We start from the raw sequence: 14,160 nt of genomic DNA, 5'->3' as shown, positions 1-14,160 counted from the left end.
TGAAATTCTATGACTCTATTTTATCCTGTTTAGCTAAAGTCCTAAATAAGCTCCAGCTCTGTACTGGAAAAAAGAGGTTTCACTTAAGGGGCACCCAGGGAATGGATTGGGGATGACTTTGACATTTTCCCTTTGAAAAAAGCACAGATGCAGCCTGGGCAAGATCAAGGGAACTCTCCCTCTTCCCCCTGTCCAGTTCTTGTCTCTTTTTTGCCTTCTCTGATAGGAGAACTGAATTCTGGACCAATCATTCAGCCAATCAATCAACAAACATTTATTAAGCATCGACTGTTAGGCACTATACCGAATGCTGGTGATAGAAATTAAAAGTGAGAAAATCCCTTTCCTCAAGGGGCTTACTATCTCTGACTGAGGGCCTTAGCCTAAAAGGCCAAGGTATCCCATTGTGTCCTGGGCCATCTCCAGTCATCCTAATGAAGATCTGGTCACTAGATCCAGATGACTCAGGAGGAGAAAGTGAGTCTGGTGACCTTGCACAGCCCTCCGTCACTCAAAACAAAGTCAAGTGCAAGTCATGTCATCATTTCTCTGATGTCATAGTCCTCTTTGAAAACAAAGGACAAACACAACAACAATCTGTGACTGGGATACAACTCTCACAGAGAAGTAAATATAGGATAGACACAAACTGATAAAAGTGAGTGCCAATTGCTGGGAGAAGCAGCAAAGCCTTCCTAGAAGCTCCTTGAGGTCAGGGGATTGTTTTTACTTTGTATTTTAACCCCAACATCTAGTACGGTGTCTTCCACATTATCAGTACTTTTAAGGTGGCTGAACTGAACTAAAGTGAACAGAAATTAATTGAATTGAATGAGTTTAATTGACAGGTTACAGTGCTTACATGCTCAGGCTAGGAAACCAAATTCCAACTGGATCTCCCCACCTCTCTCAAGAATCCAGATTCTCCTTTGTTAATATTTATTTATTTATTTTGAGGCAATTGGGGTTAAGTGACTTGCCCAAGGTCGCACAAGTTGGTGCGTGTGTGAGGTTGAATTTGAATTCCATTCCTCCGGGTTCCAGAGTTGGTGCTCTATCCATTGTGCCATCTATTTTGCTAACATTTAGTTGACTTCCCTGCAACTGAAAATAATCTCTCTTTCAAGTGATCTCAGGACACTTTGCAGTCCTTATAACCACTTAACATATTTTAATTTATGTTGTTATCTGTGTACATCATAGTTCTTCCAGTGGACTGGGGGTTCTTTTATTTCTCTTGGCTCCTCTGCTAGTGCCTACCACAGCATGCTGCCTGGACTCTGGAGTCTGAGGACCTGGGTTCAAGTTCTCTGATGCTTACTTATATCCTGGGTGACCTCAGATAAGTTACTTCACCTCCCTGGGCATCATCCCATAAGATGAAGAAGTTGGTCTATTAGATGGCATCTGTAGTCCCAGATTCTAGAAATATGACCCCATGAAGTGGTTATGAAATGGTTGATGAATTGAATGGCTATTTGATGGTTGGTAATAATCTCACCCCATCTTACCTACTGCTCTAATTGGGATCCTGAAGGATGGTACAGAGCGAAGGATTGTTCTCTCTGAAATCAATTTTCTGTCCTTCTTTCCTTTGACATTTATTATGTCTGTCTGTCCCTCCCTCCCCGGCCCCCCAACACAAAACACTATTTGAGCCACTGGGAGAAATGTAAAGTTGAGTCAAGATACTTTCCTTGCCCTCAGAGATTTTACAGAGAGATAAGGCACCAAAATAAATATTTATTAAGCACCTACTATTTGGCAGGTGCTAAGCAAGTGCTAGGGATACAAAAAGGCAAAAGATTTTCCCTGTCCTCAAAGAGCTTACAGTCCAGTGGAAGAGACAACATGCAAACAAACAGATACACACAGCAAGCTACATAAGGGATAAATGGGAAACCATTAACAGAGGGAAGGCATTGGAATTAAGAAGAATTGGGGAAGTCTTGCTGTAGAAGACGGGATTTTAGTTGGGACATGACGTAGACTGTTATATTATACTGTTATATAATAAGTGTATTAGAGAGTTGTAAACAAAATTCCTTCAAGATTGAGGACAACTAATGAGGAATATGAGGAATTAATTGATTGATTGATTCTGAGAAATATGGGAAGATTTGTATGAATTGATGCAAAGTGAAATAAGGAGAACCAAAAGAACAGTATACACCATGACCACAAGAGCATTATTGAAAGATGCCTAGATGGAAGCCAAATTGAGCTACTGAGAAAACCAAAAACAAACACCAGTGGTCCTGGAGGAGAGAGAATGAAAAGAATAGTGTATACATTATCAGACAGGTCTTTGTGCTTGTTTTTTCTTGGTTACTAGGGACGGCTCCATGTCTAAGAGAAGCGGCAGGAAGTGGAGGAGGGCAACTGTTTCCACATATGATTATGATGTAAAAAAATGCAACAATAAAAGTTTAAAAAAAATTTAGTGGCATCTGCAACCCCCTTTGACTTTCCTAAATGTGCAAGCCATGTATACATGTAAATTCTTCTGCTTCATTTTCATCCTGAGTCAGTTCCTGGGAGTGGGGAGGGAGAGGAGGGCTCAGCTGCATACATTCATTCACTTCCCTCTGGGTGAGGTAGATGTTTTATCTGTAGGGAAACAGACTTCCAGGCTGCAAGTGGTCCCTTTCATCCTACTATCCCTAGAGTGGGCAAACAGGTCCATGAGCCCCTCCCCATCCCTCATATAACTTCCTTCTGTCCTCTCACACTGAAGAGACCTCATTTCCCTGAAATCAATTTGGCCAGTGGCTCAGGCAGTGACTCTGGAACAAGAAAGATCCATGTACCTCAGAAAGCAAAGCCCTGGGGTCAGTGGTCTGCTTGGAAAGGGTCAAAACAGTGAGTGGGTTCATCCCCTAACTTTGAGATCCTGACTGGTGTCCTGATTTGAAATTCAACATTTACCTGCTTCCCCCTACATTTTCCTAATTTTTAGGCAACCCTGGCTCTGAGGTCCCACCTGATGAAAGACTGTCTGAGGAACAGCCGTGATGAGGTCTTAAGCTTACGCTATTCCCCTTTTGTCTGTAGGAATTGAACAAGATGACCTCTAAGGTCCCTCCTGACTTTGTGATTCTATGAGACAGGTATGGCATTTGGGAGATAGTCTCTCAAATGTCAGTGCACATCTGCTTCAATCCCGTTCCTGTGCAGATAAAGTAGGAGATGTGAAAGGGACAGAGGTAAAGGCAGTGTGGGTAGAGAGGATAAAGGCAAACCAGAATCCAAGCAGGATCAGGTAAAGGCTGAATTGTTGAGGGGACAGCTGTACCTGGGATTCTGGTCACAAAGACCAAAGAAGCAGGGAGCAGCCACCCTGGGTGCTGGGAAACAGGAGGAAGCAACTTCACTCTGAAGCTGAGAGGTTGGTTTGGTAAGAAAGGGCTACCTGGCCTGGACAGAATGAGTCAGTCTAATAATTCATGAAATCTAAACTTTGTAACAAACTGTTCACCTGTAATTTGATGGTTCAAACTTACTAGGCTCCCAGATACTTTGTGCTCCAGCAGTAAATTTAACGTCTTCATTCTCTCCCTCGTTGGTGGCCCCTTTCCATCTGCCCCAAAACATGCTCAGATGACCCTAATCCTAAAATGTCATTCCTTTGACCCTACATTTCACTCAGGTACCATCCCATCTCTTTCCTCCCCTTTACTCCTAAATTTCTTGAACAGATTTTCTGTCTCAGTGTTGGAGGGGCTGTGGGAAGACAGGCACACAGCCAGTCATCCTGTTGGTGGAGAAGCAAATTAGTCCAGTCATTCTGGAAGCCAATTTGTAATGATGCTATAATGGTGTTCGGAAAGTGCTAGATGCATTGCTAAAAAGGTGCACTTAGTGACAAATTCAATCAATCACCTCTGGCTGGTTTCCTTGCTTTCTACTGAGGGAGAGAAGGGTGGGGGTGGGGGGGAGAGGTGGGAGGGGTGGCCAAGGAGGAGCAAGGTATACCATGTGATCTGTCAATTACTTCGCCAACTGAGGTAAGTACATGATTTGACCACTAGATGGTGCTCAAGCTACCTGTGAGCAGTCTATTCACTATCTACCCCCACTCCCACTCAGCCCAGGTTCAACTGCAGTACAGCAGATCTGATCCAAAATATACTTGAAAATTACACAAAATACAAAATCTCTCATCCATTAACTGGGGCCCCTATTTCCAACTGCCCCCCACACAAAGGACTATGTTCACAACCCCCTTAATCATAAAACTCCAAACTCATGGTATTCAACCATTTGCCATTTATGTCCATGTATTTTATTAATATAAGGAGCATAAGGAGCATAAGAAGCCCAAGTCAGCAATAAAACCATGTTTCCTATAGCAGGCCACGATAACATTGCAGCCTGGGCTGATTTTTTCCTTTTGCTCCTTCTTTGCCACAAGAATGGAAATGAACAGTTTTTAAAAACAACAGGGACTTCCTCATAATGCATTAAGGAAGCAGGGGAAGAAAGAAGCTATAAGATAGAATTCTGTTTCATCTCATCTTTGGTAGCTGCTAGCTTCGCCCCAATGCACTCCCTATCACCTTTCTGGGCTCAATTGGTCTCCACTCACTCATACACACACACACACACACGTATGTGTATGTATGTATGTATATGTGAGTTTATGTGTGTACACACACATATGTATACATATACATATTATTCATGGAAGTGGACACACAATAGGAAATGCATAGAAGATATATAGAGATTATATACATACACACACATCTATATACATGCATACACATATATGTGGATGGGAATTTTATATATATAAAAACATATATAGGATGGAAATATATATAGTATATACACATATACTGTGTGTGTATATATGTGCGTGTATATGTGTATATTGTTTGTGTGTATGTGTGCATATATGTATGTGTGCATTCACACACACATATACACACATACACACACACAAAATATGTGTATGTATATATACTATATATACTTCCATCCTATATATATAATTCCCATCCACATATATGTGTGTGTACATATGTAGATATGTATGTGTATATATACATAGACATATCTATATATATCTTCTATGCATTTCCTATTGTGCGTCCACCTCCATGAAGAGTTCTACAAAAAGATCACTTCACACTTGGTTTTTCTGCAAGTACAGTCACAGGGATAAGGTGCCCACACTCTTCCTTCTTTTTCTTAGCCTGTGAAAAATCTGGGTGGAATTTTCTCTGAGGGCAAATAAGATGGAAACCCAAGAACTCCAGGAAGTGTATGTGATCACACGTTTCCCATCTCTATGATCCTTTTTTTTTTATCCTTGGGTAGCCTCCTGGGAAGTCTACAATGTACCTTGGCTACCATACAAAAAATAGTGATTAAAATGCCCATATCTCTGTTTGGTTTGTCAGCAAGAATACTAAATTAGAATGGCACAGAGAAGGGCTCCCTTGTACAAAGATAATCCTCAAAATTGTAAAGGGTCCTGCATTATTGTGTGGCACATGAACATAATTGAATATTACTGTACTCTAAGAAAATGAAGATGAAAATATAAAGATAAATGGGAAGATATATGAACTGAGGCAAAGTGAAGCAACAGAACAAGGAAAAGAATATGTACAATGCCTTCAACAACATAATTGGAAAGAACAAATATAATCCAGACTGAATGCTACATCATTATGACCATGCTTGGCCCTGGAGGAGAGATGGGAAAATTGACAACTTTCCCTTATTTTCAGGAAGGGGAGACTACGTGTGTGTGACTGATTTGTTGACTAGTTTTCCTAACTTGCTTTTTTCCCCTTCTTCTTTTTTTAGTCCTTGTACTAATCAGTCAAGGGCAACTGAATCTTGCAGTGCAAGAACATTGGGCCTGGAGTCAAGAAGACTCATCTTCCTGAGTTCAAATCTGTCCTTACTAGTTGGGTGACCCTGAGCAAGTCATTTAATTCTGTTTGCCTCAGTTTTCTCATCTATAAAATGAGATGGAGAAGGAAATGGCAAACCACTCCATTATCTCTGCCAAGAAAATCTCAGATGGGGTCACGACTGAAATGACTGAAAATACATCAATCATTCAATAAAAATTTATTAAACACCCACTACGTACTGGGTACTGTTCTAGGTACTAGGGATACAAAGGAGAAAAAATGAAAGTACCCACCTTGAAGGAGTTTATATCCAATAGGAGGCTGCAGCTAAGTGATGAAAGGGATAGAATGCTGCAAGTAGAGTCTGGGTAGATCTAAGTTCCAATCCTCCCTCTGGTGCTCACTAGCTGTGTGACCCTGGCCAAGTCACTTAAACTCTCTCAGGTTTGGTATCCTCATAGGTAAAAAGGGATAGTAGTAGAGTTGCTGTTCCCCAAATTTTAAGGCACAATATGTGTGTGCTATTGTTATATATGGTGGATTTTTATATCTTATGTATAGTGGACTTTTGTCTTACGTATAATATATGTGTAATGGACTTAGGTCTTATTAGACATCAGAATTCTCAATGCCAGTCTTATCCCTTGACTAAAATGTGATCCTCCATGACAACTGGATGGAGATCTTATTTCAACTCTGTATTTCCTTCAGTGCCAAGCACGGGTACCACACTCAGCAGACACTTAAAAAGTTTGTAGTATTGTTATTGTTGTTTGGTTGGTTGGTCGGTTTTATTGTACTCAGACCCACGATTTCATTTGTGTAAGAAGTCTCCCACTCAGGAAACTCCTTTTGCCAATGGAGGGAAATAATTGCTCTGTACCTGACAGTGTAGATCAGGGGTGGGGAACCTGAAGCCTCAGGGGTACATGTGACCCTCTAGGTCCTCAAGTGTGGCCCTTAGACTGAATTCAAATAAAAGGATCTGTTCTGTAAAACCTGAACTCAGTCAAAAGATCTCACTCAAGGACCTAGAAGGTCACATGTGACCTCAAGGTTCCTCACCCCTGGTGTAGAAAGTTATCTGGGACCCTGAAAGGTTATGACTTTCCTAGAGTCACACAGTTGCATGTCACTCTGACACCACGGACAGCTCCCTGTACACTACTCCATGAAACAGCCTCTTTGTTCTATTACAGGGAATATTGCCTGGGGTGGTAGAAAGAGTCCTGGATTTGAAGTCAGAGCATCTTATCCTATGATGTGCTATGAGAATCCCATGATATACTCTGACCAGAGGGCCACAGGGTCAGTCTAAGACTGTGAGATCAAATCCTATTTCTGCCTCCATTTTATCTGGGTGTGTCACTGGGATCAGCTGTTGAAATGACTTTTGAAGTACTAGATTTCCAAGTTTGTCCTCCAAGAAGAGATATGGAAACATACACTCCCTTCTTTACTATGGGAGTAGTGGCATCATGAGTGTGGACATTAAATTGAATTGATGTTCTGCTATTTCCTGCCTGTGTGAGTTTAGACAAAACGTTTTACCTCCTCAGACTTCCTTCCAATCCCTCCTCTGTAAAATGGGAGGTAGGGGGAGGAGGAGAGGAAAGTAATAGTATTGGATGGTCTCTAAGGTTCATCTCTTCCAACTTTCAATCCCTTAGTCCTTGTGATGTTGGTGTTGCAAGTTTTATGTATTGAAATTGTCCAAAGAAGCGGTAAGAACTGTGGACTCCGGGCCTTTCATCTGTATCCTTTAAGGCTTCATAGGTAGAAGAGTGATCCTGGCACTCTGGCTGGCTGACTGAGCCAGGGACAATCAGGTGCTGATCCACAATCAATAAGTCCATCAGTGAGCACTTACTGTGTTCCCAGGCACTGTGCTCAGCACCTAGAGGGAGAAAAGGGATGTGGTATAGTCCCTGCTTTCCTGGAGCTCAGAATGTAGTAGGGCTGGGGCAAAAGGCATAGATACAATAGCTAAAACATACAATGCGCAAGAGTTCCCTGTTGGGTCATAGATTTAAAGTGGGAAAGGACCTTAGGGTCCATTTGTTTCAAGCCTCATTCTACAGAAGAGGAAATTAAGGCTTAGGTGAAGCAATTTATCAAGGTCACAAAGAAAGTAATGAATGTAGACTCTCCAAAGGTAAATCCTTCCACAGTAATCCTTCCTCTTCCACAGTAATCCTTCCTCTTTCCACCATAACATTGTAATAAGTGCTCTAGGTCTAGGAGAAGTACATAGGGCCAAGTGAGAGAGGCTGAAGGTGATCAGCCAAGGAGCTGAGACATGGGAGCTATCACTGACTCAGAACCATAGAATCTCAGGGCTAGAAGGGACAAACAGCTGCAGGAGATCATATGGTCCAATGCTTATCTGGGCAGAATTATCTGTGACATTCTTAACTATAGGTTATCTAGCCTCTGCCTGAAGACCTCCAAAGAGTACTCTTACTGTGTGCCAGACACCGTGCTAAGCCCTGGGAATACAAATGTTGTTGTCCTTTCTTCTCGAAGAGGACCAAAATGACATCACTAGAATCAAGTTACAAGGTGTCCCACTGGGGCTGATCAGACCAATATGAGCTCAGAGTGCTCTATCACAGTCAGACACAAATAGTCCACGTGCACATTTGGGGTGGATTCTCTAAATATGCACATCTCATGTTTCTTTTGAGCTACTTCAATTCTTCTTTGCTCATAAATAAAGCACAGCCCCTTCTTAGATGTGGGCAGGCCATGCTGAGTGGTCCTGTGCCAATGTTTCCTATGTCACAGATCAATACCAAAATTCTTAAGAGGGACCTTGAGAGTGTCCTTGTATTGCTTTTTCTGACCACCTTGTGAATGCTTGCCCTGTGTTAGTACTCCATAAAATAGTCTTTTAGGCAAGTCTGTTTGGCATTTGAACAACAGTCAGCCCATCATAGTTGGCTCTCTACAGTAGAGTTTGAATGGTCGGCAGTTTAGTTCAAGAAAGGACCAATACTAGCAAAAAGAAAGATAGTCCTTGTGCACAGGGAGCTTATATTCTGATGGGGGAGGGGACTATACATAAAAGAGAATTGAGCGGGTAGGAGGAGGGAAATAGAGATAATATTTGGTCAGGTGCATGATAAAGAAACCCAAAGGAGTGCCTTTAGGTAGAAAATGAAGAGTTGGCTGGTCTGGGTGCCCTCCTTCAATGAAAGTTCTGGGAGATGGCTTCCACTCAGGGAGAGCTGCTCCAGAGAGACAGGATAGTCACAAGATTTGAGTTTGTGAGTTCCGGGGCTGAAGAATTCTCCCAGGATAAAGTATTTTGGGTGACATGATGGAGAAACCTAGAGGAGTACAGCCTGGTGGGAAAGGAAGATATGACCAGCCTGGGTGCCTTCTCCCCAGGCAAGTCCATTACATTTTGGGGCAGCTTTTGTTGCCAGGAAGTTCGTCTTTCCTTACCAAGAAAACAAAGCCTGGCTCTCCATCTCAGGCAATTTCTCCCCATTCCTCCTCCTAATTCTGTCCTTCTGGGGTTAAACAAATCAAAGGCTTGAAGATAGGTTGGTCCTAAGTGTTTTCTTCTCCAGAGTAAATACCCTGAGTTCCTTCAATTGATCTTCCTATGGTATGATCCACAGTCCTCTCACCATCCTAACTACTCTTCTCTGAATTTGCCCTGACTTCTCAGTGTTCTTCCTAAAATATTGAGCCTAGAACTGGACATAATACTGCAGTTATAAAATGAAAGAATCAGACTAATGAACCTCACTGATCACTGCCAACTCTAAATCCATAATCCAATGATGTGCTATGACCAGAGTCAGTCCAAGACTGTGAGATCAAATCCTGCTTCAGCGTCAGGTTTATCTGGGTGAGTCGCTATGATCAGCTGTTGAAATGACATTTGAACTACTCAAAGTTTGTCCTCAGAGAAGAGATGAGAAAATATGCCTCTCTCTCTTCTTTACAGAGAGGGTAGTGATTTTATGAGTGCAGACACTAGATATGATGTCAGACTCAGTGCAATGGTTAATGTAGTGTGTTAGGTTCGACAGGCCAGTCTCCTGGCAGTTTAGGTATAATGAAATGAGATACTGGCAGGTTATTCAACAGTTAACTAAAGGAGATTTACTTAGCCATGGAAAAGGAAGGATATTCAAGAAAGATACACAATGACTTTACCTTGTATTGATTCAGGTGAGCATGGCTCCCCTACCTCACAATTGCCCACAGTGGTGGGCCAAGCATTAATATGGGTCTGGCTCTCTTCATGGCTTTTTGTAGTCAGGCAGCTAGGCAATCATGTCAAAGGCAGAGCCTTTCAAAAAGAAAGGAATAAAGGAAAGAATAAACCCAGCACACAAGACAGAAGACTCTGCTATAGGGCATGTGAGTCAGTTATTAAACTTTTATTGTCAGAACCAAGCAAATGCCATCTCGGGATGGAGGGAGGGGAGAGATGGGGTAAAAATCTGGAACTCAAAATCTGGTGTAAATGAATGTTGAAAACTAAAAATAAATTAAAGAAAATATTAAAAAAAGCAAAAAAGAAATAAGCAAATGCTATAAATCAGAGTTTGATTTATTGTTTTGTTGATTATCTAGATTTAAGAAAGTAATGGAGAAAATACTAATAATGCAAATTAAACTTGAAAATGTAACAGGGTATTTTTTTTTCCAGAGAATCAGTTGTAAAACATTTGTCAGCACCCTCTTGCTTTGGTACATATTCCTCCTACCACAATTAATTTGGTTAAATTTTGTTTCTTTATTTTTTTGTTTCTTGTTATGAGAGATAGCTTTCTGGGAATGGGAGTGGGGAGGGATAAACTTGGAAATGAAAGTAATGTTTAAAAAAGATATCAATGAAGATGTTCAAAAGTTTAAAGAAATACTAGGTAATATATCACAGTTAAGTAAATAGTAGGGGGATCCGATCTTGAAGCCATAAGACCTAGGTCAGGCACCAATACAAACAAAAAAAAGCAGTGCCTGCTTTCAAAGAGTTTACAAGAATGAAAAACACATAAAGGGCAGAGGTAAATGTTGGCATGACCTGGAGATGGCCTGGAAGTGGAGGCCTGGTTCTTGGCAAAATAAGGTAAAAATTCATCTATGAGAAGCTGGCAACATCCAAGGTTGGAGAGGTGAAACAGGACACGAAGGATGATGGGCAAAGTGAAGGTCATTCTTCTGACTATTGACTGCTTGCCTAGCCCAAACATTTATCAAGTACCTACTATGTGCTAATCACTGTGTTCAGCTCGGGGGATAAACACACAAGCAAAAAGTAAGACAGTCTTTTCCTTCAAGGAGTTTAAATTCTTGACGGAGAAGAGCAACACACACACACACACACACACACACACACACACACACACACACACACACACACAAAGGGAGCTGAAAAGATGGGGTGGAGTGAGAGATGAGAATGCTGATGAAGGCCACAATCAGAAGCCAAGCTGGGAGAGTTACATCCTATCTATAAAGTGGAGGCCCCTGCGAAGGCACACATCCATAGGAGAAGGGGCACCTTGGGAAAACAGCCCAATATTGCAGGAGGGACCCTGGCTGTCTTTCACTTCATTCACAGCTTGACTTTCTGGACGGTTTTCCTCATCACCAACCCCTCCACCCCACCTTTTCCAAGTCCCCTTTATATGTTATCTTTCCCCATTAGAAAGTCAGTTCCTCGAGGACTGGGACTGTATCTCGCTTCCTGGTATTGGTATCTCTAGCCCTTAGCACAGTGCCTATCACATAGTAAATGATGAACCTCTCTCCCTCCCTTGCTATCTCTGTCTGTCTCTTTGTGTCTCTTTCTCTCTCTGTCTCTGTCTCTCTCACTTTCTTTCCTTTCTCCCTCTCTTCTCTCTCTCTCTCTCTGTCCCTTTTCCCCCTCTCTTTCCTCTCTCTCTTTCTCTTCTCTTCTTCCTCTTCTCTCTCTCCTCTGCCTCCCCCTCCTGTCTCTGCCTTTCTTTTTTTCTGTCTTTGTCTCTCTGTCTCTCTCCTTCCCCCCCTTTCTTTTTACTGTCTCTCTCTGTTTCCTCACTTTGTCTCCTCTTTCTCTTCTCTTCTCTCCTCTTCTCTTCTTTTCTCTTCTCTTCTCTTCTCTTTTCTCCTCTCCTCCTGTTCTCTCTTCTCTCACTCTGTCTCTCTCTCTCTCTCTCTGTCTCTCTCTCTTTTCTCTCTCTCTCTCTCTCTCTCTCTCACACACACACACACACACACACACAATCTTTTCTCTCTGTGCATGTTTGTTTCTCTCTAAAATCATTTTCCTCACCTATAAAACAGGAATACTGCTTACCTCACAGGGTGTTTGTGAGGAAAGCATTTTGGAAACCTAAAATCACTAGAGAAGTGATAAACTCTTATTGGTGGAATTATTAGAGGTAGCCAGAAGATGAGTGGGCTAAGGAGGCGCCCACCTCAATGGTTTGTGATAAATAGGGTTGGGTTTGGAGGTTGGTGGGAGGAAAGGGGCTACCCAGTGAGACACCTCCCTGCCAAGATGGCTAAAGGTCACTCCTGAAGGGCCTTTGGGAGACATATAGATGTCCCAGCAAGGACAAAAAGGCCCTGGACTCTGGGGCAGGGGGTGCTGTGTAGGACAGAGGCTCTGATCAAACAGAATGTACATAAAGTCACTGTATGCCTAGGATGGTGAAAACTGATGGATGATGTCAGTTGATTGACAGATAATCAGGTAATAAGCATTTATTAAGTGACTCCTATGTTCCAGGCAGCTAAGTGGCACAGCAGATAGAGTGCTAGTCTTGGAGTCAAGAAGAGGAGTCTTCCTAAATTCAAATTTGGTCTTAGACATCAGCTGTGTGATGTCTGGCAAGTTATTTAACCCTGTTTGCCTCAGTTTCCTCATCTGTAAAATGAGCTAGAGAAGGAAATGGCAAACTACTCTAGTATTTTTGCCAAGAAAACTCCAAATGACTGAGTCAGACATAACTTAAAATCAATTGAACAACCACAAATGTTTGAGGCACCATGCCAAGTTCTGGAGACACAAAAAAATGCAAAAGACAGTGCCTGTCTCCCAGGAGCTCATCATCTAATAGAGTGATAGCATGCACATAGATATATACCCCACAAAAGCTATATATAAGATAAAGGGAGACACTAGAATTAAGAGGGATTAGGAAAGGCCTCCTGTAGAAGGTGAGATTTCAGTGAGACCTGGAAGAAACCAGGGAAGCCAGGAGGCAGTGAAAAGAAGGGAGAATATTCCACGCATGAGGGACAGTCAGAGATATAGAAGGAAATTAAATAGCAACTTGGTATTTTTCAAATTTTGGCCTCTAATTTGGGTGATCCTGAGCACTGGAATAAACCGAGTATCAGAGTATTGGTGTCCTTGGGGAAAGAGCCTTCAAGACCTTAAGGTCAGCAGTATGGATTGGGCTGGAAGGTTACAAATCTTCCTGTGGGCCTCTGTTTCCCACTCTGTAAAAATGAGGTGTTCAGATTTGATGACTTCTAAGGCCTCTTCTACTTCCAAGTCCTAACATCCAATAATCTTGTTCCTCCAATTCCCAGGCCATGCCCAGGGGTGGTGCAGCTTGCGCGTGTTGAAGCATGTAGTGGTGCATGTGTATACACACACACACACACACACACACACACACAATTATTGGTCCTAGAGGAACTGGGGCTCAGGCAATGCTGCTTAGGAGATAGATACCATGTGGGTGTACTGGGGCATGTGCAGCCATGCAGCCATGAATAGCAATGTGGGCATAGGGAATCCCTCCAGAACTTCTTTCTCATCCCCAGCTTCAATATCTTCCTATTTTTTTTCTTCCTCTCCATTCCTCCAACCTTATGCCTTCATCTCCTCTCACCGGAGGCATTTCAACAGCTTTTTTTCATTAGTTTTCCCTCTTTTCTCTCTTCTTCCAATCCACTCTGCATGCATGACCAGATTCATATTCCTAAGTCACAGGGTCTGATCACATATTGCTCCTACCCAAAAGATTTTTAGTGTGTGCCATTCCTGGCAGGACAGTGAAAGGGCCTTGGATTCTGGGTTAGGACACTTGGGATCCCAGCCTGGCTCTGCCATTACTTTACACAAGTAACATCCTGTCTCTGGCCTCAGTTTCCTCATCTATAAAGTAAAGGGGGAGGATGTGATGATTTCTACCTCTAAGTACTATGGAGTTCCCTTGACACATTCAAGGCACAGTCTGCTCCCAATCTAGTTCTTCCTTGTTCATTCATGTTCTTTTGTTACCAATCAGTCAACAAGCATTTATTAAGTCCTGTGATGTGCCAG

Source organism: Notamacropus eugenii, chromosome 1 (assembly GCF_028372415.1).
Source record: "Notamacropus eugenii isolate mMacEug1 chromosome 1, mMacEug1.pri_v2, whole genome shotgun sequence".
NCBI lineage: Eukaryota > Metazoa > Chordata > Mammalia > Diprotodontia > Macropodidae > Notamacropus > Notamacropus eugenii.
The sequence above is the reverse complement of the archived record's forward strand: the minus strand, read 5'-3'. Positions refer to the sequence as shown.